Consider the following 7,775-nt stretch of genomic DNA (forward strand, 5'->3'; position numbering starts at 1 on the left):
TTCCTGTTTCCTGACTGTCGGATGTAGGAGACAAAGCGGTTTCTCTGTGGGCCTGGGTCATAGAAGGTGGTGAGTGCCCCGGCCATTGGAGGTATAAAGGTGCCTTTTATATTTTTCTGTAGTCCTTATTAAAGGCGCAAGCTATGGAGGACTCTGATACATTAGAGGGTACTCCCTCTTTGCCTAGATCTAATGCCTGTGTTTATTGTGAGGAGGTTATGGTATACCTGCCTGCTCAACTATGTTCCACATGCCTTGATAAAATAGTGATATCTAAAAAGAACAAGTTGTTTAGTACCACTGAGCCGTCCACCTCTGAGGGGTCCCGTTCCTCGAGGTGCGTTCCCTATTATCATCTCCGATTACACATGCAGCTCCTCAGTGCACTACTAATTATCCTGCGGGAGGGGCCCTGTGGCCGCCAGATTTTGCTGATCAGCAAACTGCAGTGTCTGCGGCCTTTAGTGCTTTACCTCGTCCTGCTAAGCGCAAGCGAAAGGTTAAACATTGATATCCTTCCCAGTGGTCATCTACTCCGCTGGATGTATCTGAAACTAGATTATCCGCTGATGAGGAAGACTCTGATACCTCGGAATACTCTCTCTCTCTGGGTCGGAATCTGCGGCCTCTAAACCTCCGGCTGCGGAGGAACCAGACTTTAGTTTAGGATTGAGCACTTACACTTTCTATTATCGTTCATTGTTCAAGATGGAGACAATAAGGTCCATTCTGCCCCTAGTTCAAGAGGGACAGTTCATGACTACGATAGACTTGAAGGACGCTTACCTTCATGTGCCAATTCACAAGGATCCCTTCAAGTTCCTAAGATTCGCTTTTATGGACCAGCACTTCCAGTTTGTAGCTCTCCCCTTCAGTCTAGCTACTGCTCCAAGAGTCTTTACAAGGGTTCTGGGATTTCTGCTCGCGGTGGCGAGAGCCAGAGTTATTGCAGTAGTGCCTTATCTGGACGTCATCCTGGTGCAGGCTCCATCCTGCTGGCTGGCAGAGGACCATTCAAGAGCTCTTCTACTTCTTATTCGATCACATGGATGGAAAATAAACTCAGGAAAGAGTTCTCAGGTTTCCAATACCAGAGTGGAGTTCCTGGGAACAATAATAGACTCCATATCCATGAAGATATTTCTGACAGACCAGAGACGTTGCAAAACGGTCTCCAGCTGTCTTGCCCTTCAGACCTCCTCATGGCCATCCAGCATAGATGTCATTCCATACGCCAGGTTCCATCTCAGACCTCTTCAGTTGTGCATGCTGAGGCAATGGAACAGCGATCACTCGGATCTATCCCAACAGATTTCTCTGGACGACCGAGCAAGAGAATCCCTCTCTTGGGGGCTCAGTCCAGATCGGCTGTCCCAGGGGACATCCTTCTTGAGACCATCCTAGGAGATTGTAACTACGGACGCAAGCCTCTCAGGATGGGGAGCTGTGTGGGGTGCCAGGAAGGCACAGGGCAGGTGGAATCGGGAGGAGTCACTTCTTCCGATCAACATCCTGGAACTCTGAGCGATCTTAAACGCTCTGATGACTTGGCCCCTCTTGGGTTTGTCCCAGTTCATCAGATTCCAGTCTGACAACATTACCTCAGTGGCTTACATCAACCATCAGGGGGAAACGAGAAGCTCCCTAGCCATGAGGGAAGTATCTCGGATTCTGGAATGGGCAGAGACCCACAACTGTTCGCTGTCAGCAATCCACATTCCGGGTGTGGACAACTGAGAAGCGGATTTTCTCAGCAGACAATCATTTCATCCGGGGGAATGGTCTCTTCACCCCGAGGTGTTTTCAGAGATTTGCTTCAGATGGGGAACACCGGAGATAGATCTCATGGCATCCAGACTCAACTTCAAGCTACCCAGATACGGGTTGCGGTTCAGGGATCCCCAGGCAGAACTGATAGATGCCTTAGCAGTGCCTTGGGGGTTCAACCTAGTCTACATATTTCCGCCGTTACCACTTCTTCCTCAAATAGTGGCCTGCATCAAGCAGGAGCAAGCTTTGACTATTCTGATTGCTCCGTCGTGGCTCAAAGGAAGTGGTTTGCGGATCTGGTGGGGATGTCATTGTCTCCTCCATGGAGGTTACCTTGTCGCATGGATCTGCTGGTACAGGGTCCCTTTATGCATCAAAATCTAGATTCTCTGAGGCTGTCTGCGTGGAGATTGAACGCTTAGTCCTAGCCAAGAGGTGGTTTTCTGAGAGTGTGATGGATACTCTCATTCAAGCCAGGAAGCCAGTCACACAACGCATTTATCATAAGGTGTGGAGGACCTACTTATTCTGGTGTGAGGCCCATGTGTATCCCTGGCATAAGGTCAAGATATCCAGGATCCTTTCCTTCCTACAGGACGGTTTAAAGAAGGGACTTGCCGCCAGTTCCTTAAAGGGACAGATTTTGTCTCTGTGTTGTTACACAAGAAGCTTCCTGATATTCAGTCATTTGTTAAGGCTCTGTCCAGAATCAGGCCTTGTTACGGTTACCCTTAGTCTCGCTGAGAGATGGACCGCTTAGTAGCCTGGATCCCTATTGCTAAAGAGGGGAGAAGCTGCTTTCCATAGTATTCTATATGAGTCTCGCAAATATAGAATAATCTCCCTTAGCTGCAGTACCGCTAGGATACCCTTCTGCCCACAAAAACGAGTCAACGCTGCGATTGAGGGTCAAACAAGAACTCAGGACTGGGATGCCCAGCCTGCTTTTTATTAAGGTTACATGCACACAGGGCACTCCCAGGGGGAGAGGGGGGGAAGCACAAAATCCCCCATCACACATTTAGATAGAGAGCACTGTCCTTTGACAGGCCACAATAGGATTACAGTACTTAAGATAACAAGTTTACAAGTTCATCTTATCAATTAGCAGTCTGGCTCCAGAGGTGATTAGACAATAGTTTCTAAAAGCTGAAAAAAAAGAGTTAACTCTTTATGAAATGATACTTGTTACGGTTTTCTTGGAGCCCTTCTTAGGCGCTGGCTTGCTGGTTCAGGCATTGCTGCTGGGAAATAAGCTCTTCACAACAAAATAACTAATGCTTCTGTAACAGTGCTCCCTTTCTGTGGAACACTCTGGCAGACACGGTCTGACCCCTTTTCGGGGCAGACTAAGGCTGTCCAGACCGCTGATTATGCGGGGCTGAGGTCGGTTTGTCTGGACAACCCGTCGGCGTTGCCATTCTGTTTCCCAGGTCTGTAAGTAATGGTGAAATTGAAGGGTTGCAACGATAAGCTCCAACGTAATAGCCTGCCGTTATCTCCAGAGACCCGGTTCAGCCACACCAACGGGTTATGGTCGGTGACCAGAGTGAACTCCTGACCATATAAATAGGGAGTCAATTTCTTTAATGCCCACACCAAAGCCAAACACTCCTTTTCGACCGCTGCATAGCTGACTTCGCGGGGCAGGAGCTTCCGGCTGATGTAGGCAACTGGATGCTCCCCTCCATCTTCGCCTACTTGGCTGAGGACGGCTCCCAGCCCGAACATGGAAGCATCTGTATGGACGATAAAACGTTTGTTAAGGGCTGGGGCCGCCAAGACAGGAGCGTTAATTAGAGCATTTTTGAGAGCCTGGAAAGCCGTTTCACAGTGGGGAGACCACAGGACCTGTCGAGGTAAGTTCTTCTTGGTCAAGTCAGTCAGGGGTTTGGCAAGTGTGCTGTAGTCTGGTACGAACCGTCTATAGTACCCTGCCGTGCCCAGGAAGGCTAGGACCTGAGTCTTAGTGATGGGGGTGGGCCAATTGGCGACAGCTTCTATTTTGGCCGGCTCTGGTCGCTGCTTTCCACACCCCACCCGGTGACCCAGGTACTGTACCTCGGCCATCCCAAAGTGGCATTTTTCTGGCTTCAGAGTCAGGCCAGCAGCCCGGATCTGATCCAGAACCATTCCCACATGAGCTAAGTGGTCCTCCCAGGACTCACTGTGGATCGCTATGTCGTCCAGGTAGGCGCAAGCAAAACTCTGGAAGCCATCCAGGAGCCCATCCACCAAGCGCTGGAATGTAGCTGGGGCATTCTTCATCCCAAACGGCATTACCCTAAACTGATATAAGCCGAATGGGGTGACGAATGCCGACTTGGGGATAGCCTCCGGGGCCAGGGGAATCTGCCAGTAACCTTTGCAGAGGTCAATAGTGGTCAGGTAATTTCCCCTGGCTATACGATCGAGTAGCTCGTCTACCCTGGGCATAGGGTAAGCGTCCGTCACGGTATTTTCATTGAGCCTCCGATAGTCTACGCAGAACCGGGTGGTCCCATCTTTCTTGGGCACCAAGACAACTGGGGAGGCCCAGGGACTATCGGAGGGCTCAATTACCCTGAGCTGGAGCATCTCATCGATCTCCTTCTTCATTCCTGTCCTAACTGCTTCGGGGATTCGGTACGGAGCCTGGCGCAAGGGAGCTTGTCCCGGAGTATCTACCTGGTGGGTGGTTAAAGTAGTGTACCCTGGCTTCGGGGAGAAGGTGAGGTGTTTAGACTGGAGGAGTTGGTTGAGCTGCTCCCTTTCAGTGGGGCTAAGTCGGTCCCCTATCTGAACCTGCGCCACTATACCTGTGGGGATGCTCTTTTCTAATAGGTCTGGAATGGGTAAACTGTCGGGGTCTTCCTGAGGGGAACAACATACGGCCGTCACGTTCTCTGGCCGCTCAAAATATTCCTTGAGCATGTTTACATGGAATGTCTTTCTAAGATTGTTGTCGTGGCAGCTAGCTATCACATAAGTGGTGTCTCCCCTTTTCTCTACGATCTGGTAGGGACCCTGCCAGGACGCCTGCAATTTGTCTGTCTTCACCGGCTTAAGTACTAACACCTTTTGTCCTATGGTGAAGATTCTCTTTCGGGCCCCCCGATCGTACCATACTTTCTGTCTTCTCTGGGCCAACTGGAGATTAGCCCGCACGGATTTGGCTAATTGCTCCATTCGGTCCCTGAGTTCCAGCACGTATGGCACAATGGGGACACCGTCAGCCTCCATCTCTCCCTCCCAGTGCTCCCGGATCAGGTTTAGGGGTCCCCGTACCTTTCTTCCGTAGAGCAACTCGAAGGGAGAGAACCCTGTCGTTTCCTGGGGCACCTCCCGATAAGCAAATAGGAGGTGCGGCAGGAAGCGTTCCCAGTCTCGGTATTCCTGAGTGAACGTCTTGAGCATTTGCTTGAGGGTCCCATTGAACCTCTCACACAGCCCGTTCGTCTGGGGGTGGTATGGGGAGCTCAGGAGGGACTTAATTTTGCAAACCTGCCAGAGTTGTTGGGTCAATTCAGCCGTAAATTGGGTGCCTCGGTCGGATAGGATTTCTTTTGGAAATCCTACCCGGGAGAACACCTGTACTAGTGCATTCGCTACCGTATCCGCTTGTATGTTGGATAGGGCGACAGCCTCTGGGTACCTGGTAGCGTAGTCCACTACGGTAAGAATGTATCGCTTACCGGAGGGACTAGGGGTAGCCAGTGGTCCCACTAGGTCAATAGCAACCCGGCTGAAGGGTTCCTCTACAATGGGCATATTTACTAGCTGGGCTTTAGGGTGATCGCCTCGCCTTCCTACTCGTTGACACACATCGCAGGTGTTACAGTAAGTTCTAACGTCAGCGTGCACCCCTGGCCAAAAGAACGTGTGAGTAATGCGGTGTAGGGTACGGGTAACGGCTAGGTGGCCTGCTAAGGGGATGTCGTGGCCTATTTTGAGGATTTCTTGACGGTATTTGTGGGGCACTACCAGCTGTCGCCTACGCTGTCCCCTTTTCTCTGTCCAGCGGTATAGTTTCCCTTTTTCCCATAAGAATGTTTCGTTATCTGCCCCGCCCCCTCCGGTCTCTGCTCGTTCCCGGTACTTTTGTAAGGTCGGGTCAGTCTTAGACTCTGCCTCGAAAGCATCTGGGGTGTCCCAGGGTATGGGGCCTAACCTGTCAGGCAAGGTCGGGGTAGGTCTTACCTGTGTCTCCCGCACTGGTGAGAGCTCTCGCTCCGTCCGGGCTTGGGCCCGTGTAGTCACTGGGTCCGCCTCGTTGTTGCATACTGGAGCATAGGCAGAAGTCATGGGGCCCAAATCGTTGCCCAGTAGTACTTCGGCAGGTAAATTATCCATTAGGCCCACGTTCACAGCCCCCTTTCCCGCTCCCCAATCAAGATGCACTTTAGCTGTTGGAATTTTGTACACATCCCCCCCCCCCCGCCACTCTAACGGCCACAGTCTGTCCGGATCGCTTGTGCTCTGGCACCAAATGACTCTGTACCAGCGTGATAGTAGCCCCTGTGTCTCGCAATCCCTCGGTAGATCGCCCCTCGAGCCATACCCTCTGCCGATGGTGCTGGCGGTTATCTGAGGCAGCATATACAGGGTCTGCCTCGTGAAGCGGCCCCACATATCCCTCCATAGGGGCCTCTTGGTTAACACAGAGGGCCCGGGCCGGACGATAGGACCCAGAGGGGTAATTGTAATTCCTGGGTGTCTGGTGCGTATTAAGGGGGCAGCTAGCCATGAAATGCCCTGGTTGCTTGCATCGGTGGCAAGTCGGTCTGGGACACTCAGAGCTGTTATTGGGTGGTCCTGAGTGTCGGACGGGCCTTGTGGGCACCGGGGCTCGGAATTCAGTACGAGGGGGTGCACGGTAAACCTCTCTGGGTTCGACCCGTGCTGGAGCTCGGTAGTTCATGGGTTCGTGAAGACGGGAGTCATAATGTTCATCGGCCAATTTGGCTGCTTCTTCTAAGGTAGAAGGCCGCCTGTCTCGCAGCCATTCCTTCCCTTGCTGTTCCATGCCATTATAAAAATGTTCTAAGAGAAACAATTGTAAAATTTCCTCCCCAGTCACCGCTTTACTTCCACTCAGCCAGTGATTTGCCGCTCTCCGCATTCGGTGCGCCCATTCCATATGGGTATCGTTAGGCTTCTTTTCCGTGCCCCGAAACTGTCGGCGATACGTGTCCGGAGTTACAGCGTACCGTCGCAACAGTGTCTCCTTAACTAGCTCATACTGTGTCACTTCCTCAGCACCCAGAGTACGAAAGGCTTCCAGGGCTCGCCCGGATAGTTTCCCAGACAATATCGTGGGCCACTCTCTGTTGGGAATCTGGTGCAGGGCACATTGCCTTTCGAAGTCCGCCAAATATTCATCAATCCCTGTCTCGCTCTCTAGGAAGGGTCGAAATGCCGCATAGGGTATCTTGGGCCTCCCAGCATTTTCGACAGGGATGATTACCTGCGGGGCTTCAGCATTGCGGTGTGCATTCGCTAGGTTGAGTTCGTGGGCTCGAGTCTCTCGTATATCCTCGTCCGCCTCTGCCATCAACTGCTGTACCAATTCCATGGAGGGGTTCGGCCCGTATAATGAGAGCCTTTCCCGAACAATCCTGGTTTTTTCGTCACTAATCATGGTCGGTGTTTCCGCCATTGTGAAGCTCTGATCCAGTTCGGTCAATTCTGCGATCAGCTCTCTCCTCGGCCGGTTGCTGGCGTACCCCCCTCTGCTTTCAAGTAAATCCTTTTGGGTTGTACGCTTCAATTTTTCGTAAGCGCTCTCCATCCGTTCTGTACCTCTCCTAGGAAATCCAGGAAAATCCCGCCGCTGCCGCCAAATGTTACGGTTACCCTTAGTCTCGCTGAGAGATGGACCGCTTAGTAGCCTGGATCCCTATTGCTAAAGAGGGGAGAAGCTGCTTTCCATAGTATTCTATATGAGTCTCGCAAATATAGAATAATCTCCCTTAGCTGCAGTACCGCTAGGATACCCTTCTGCCCACAAAAACGAGTCAACGCTG

General features: G+C 51.6%; 1 protein-coding gene across 1 annotated transcript in view; it reads left to right on the top strand.

Moving 5' to 3' along the window:
• Positions 1–7,775, top strand: part of LOC128665768 (uncharacterized) — a gene marked incomplete in the record, with an annotated part of 268,831 nt that overhangs the window by 220,457 nt on the left and 40,599 nt on the right.

This window comes from Bombina bombina, chromosome 7 (genome assembly GCF_027579735.1).
Source record: "Bombina bombina isolate aBomBom1 chromosome 7, aBomBom1.pri, whole genome shotgun sequence".
Taxonomy (NCBI): domain Eukaryota; kingdom Metazoa; phylum Chordata; class Amphibia; order Anura; family Bombinatoridae; genus Bombina; species Bombina bombina.